The 2,500-nt window shown below is 44.7% G+C and overlaps 1 protein-coding gene across 1 annotated transcript in view; it reads left to right on the forward strand.

Annotated features, from left to right (window-relative positions):
• Positions 1-2,500, forward strand: part of LOC122805360 (interferon gamma receptor 1-like) — a 1,208,195-nt gene that overhangs the window by 818,432 nt on the left and 387,263 nt on the right. The window lies entirely within an intron of this gene.

Genomic DNA, 2,500 nt, shown 5'->3' on the forward strand with positions numbered 1-2,500 from the left:
ATTTAGTGCCTTTGTGCTTTAACTCAGAGCAGATCTGAGTATTGCCATTGAGATTCTTGACATAGCTATAGAATGCTTTGTGATTATCTTTAGAATCAGTGACGATTTTGTTTTTGTAACTAGCTTTGGAGGATTTTATGAGGGGTCTCAGCTTCTTACTGAGGCTTACCAGGGAGTTCCTCCAATCATGGGATTTTACTCTTTTGCAACAGTTTATTTCTTCTGTTGTAGAGTTTGTTTATAGCAGGGGACCACCAGATTTGCTTCCTTTTTCTGGAGGATAGCATCTTGGTTCTGTTAGGGATTGCATGATCCATGCACTCGTGTAAGTGCTTATAAAGTGCATTGGTGTAGGATTCAGCAGTTGTACCTCTATTGTCCGTCTGCATGGGTGTCGTGAAGTTTGCCACTTCTGTCTTAAGAAGCATGAAGTTGGCTTTGGAGGAATGTTTTACGGTGGTTTCCCTAGTGGGGGGTGAGGACAGGATGTGGATGTCTTGGGTGATTAGCTTTTGGTCGGATCTGACCAACGAGAAATTGACCTCTGGTGTGGAACACCAGTTGCCCATGTTGGTAATGACCAGGTCTAGGATATTGCTGCCCCTGGTGGAGGTGTGGATATGTTGATCCAAGGTGTTGGAATTTATGAATTGCAGAAAACATTGAGCAAAAGAGTTGGTACATGAGTAGTTTTCCCAGTTAATGGTGGGGTAGTTGAAATCACCCATTATTGGGGTGTTAGGTTGTACCCTTATATTTTCCAGTGTATCAAGAAATGAGGAGTGGGAATCCTGGGGCATGGTGGTGGATCTGTAGCAAGCTACAATTTGGATTCCGGTCTTTCCCAGAGTTAGTTGCACTTGGATAATCTCAGATGCATTATGCTGAGCAACTAGCCTAAAGGTGTGGATATCCTTAATGAATATGGGCATGCCTCCACTTTTAGTGTTTTGGTCCAGGTTAGGTGGCTGAAAGGTGGGGTATGAATTATAGCCTGGTAATGCAGGGGTGCTATCTGGAGCCGTGAGCCAGGTCTCTGTCACTGCACAGATGTCGATGGTCTTCATTTTAAGGAGTGCCTCGAGTGAGTGCATTTTGATGTTTAGACTTCTAGCATTGAGTAGCATTACCGTCCGAATTTGCTTACTTGTACCTGTTACGGTGGTGAATTTGTCATTTAAACCTTGCCTAAAAAGGCACTATAGGGGTGGCAAGAGCCTTAGCCAGTATCCAGAATCCCAAGGGAGACAGGTGCAGGCCATCTCTGGCAAAGCATCGTGGTCTGTCGATCATGTCATCCCAGGCAGACAGATACTGGATCCCCTTGGCATGACACCATGAGCTTAGCCAATTCAGTCATTTTGTCCTTGTACTGTGGTATCATTTTGGGTGATGCTACTCAGGGCCAGGGTCATATCTGCCTGGGCTATAAGACTGGACAGCTCCTCCGTGTCTCTCTTCATGTAGTCCAGGGAGGTACATCTCAGGTCATTTACACCAACATGGACAATGACAGAGTCATATTTGTACTTGTGGAGTGACCTGAGTGCATGCATTATGTGGCGGATCCTGGCACCCAACAGGCAGCTGACAGCAACTTTCTCCTTGTTTAGCCTGGTGAGTGGAATATTGGTGTGCCTGACTATAGAGTCATCTATGACTAGTGTGTTGGGTATGTTGTTATGCCTTATGGGCTGTGGTTGAGTGGCACACTGAGTTTGTGGGCTGTGTGTCATTTGTGTTGTGTTGGGGGGTGGAGGTTGCTTGCATTTCTGCTTTGGAGGTCCCTGTTGCTTGAGCAGATTTTTATTGAGATCCTCCACAAATGTAGGTGTGTGTTTTGTGTTTCTATGTGTGTATTTTGGTGGTGTAGGTTTTGAGGGACTATGTGATGAGTGTGGTGTGGTGCAAGTGTTTGCCATCTCCTCTTGACTGTCTAGTCCAGTCTTGGGTGAAGAGAGCTTTGCTTCCAGTTTGGCTATATAAGTGCACCTCTCACAGGTTGTAGTGTTGGGTGGTAGGAGGAGAGGGTTGTCTGTGTATATGAGGCAATTGCTGCTTTGCCCCAAGATGCCCAGATTCATCAGGTAGACAGGAGAAAACACCAGGAGCTGACCCTTAGACTTGCCTGGATAGGTGCTTATTTATTTAGTACTAAAAGCTGTCTTCCCTAGACAAGTGAGGAAAGTTGAGTGCTGTAGCAATTTGTAGCTTATTTAGTGCTCACAACAAGTTTTGAACAAGTGCTGAGTTCAAAGAAACAGATTTGATTGCTAAAACTAAAAAAACTGGCTAGTTCTAAGGCAAAATTCACGGAGGAGACTTTATGGTGCCTGGAATAGTTTAAATGTAGCTAAGTGGCAATGCATAAAGTTTTTTTTTTTTTAGACAAGCTACCTAGTGTTTACCACTCCCACTGATAAGCTAGATGGCTTCCCTCCAACACAGAAAGGCTTGGGGGCTCAGAAATTTACAAACAGTCCTGGATAGAGCAAATCTG

The sequence above is a fragment of the Protopterus annectens genome, chromosome 1.part1 (assembly GCF_019279795.1).
Source record: "Protopterus annectens isolate FY-2018-M chromosome 1.part1, PAN1.0, whole genome shotgun sequence".
Lineage (NCBI taxonomy): Eukaryota > Metazoa > Chordata > Ceratodontiformes > Protopteridae > Protopterus > Protopterus annectens.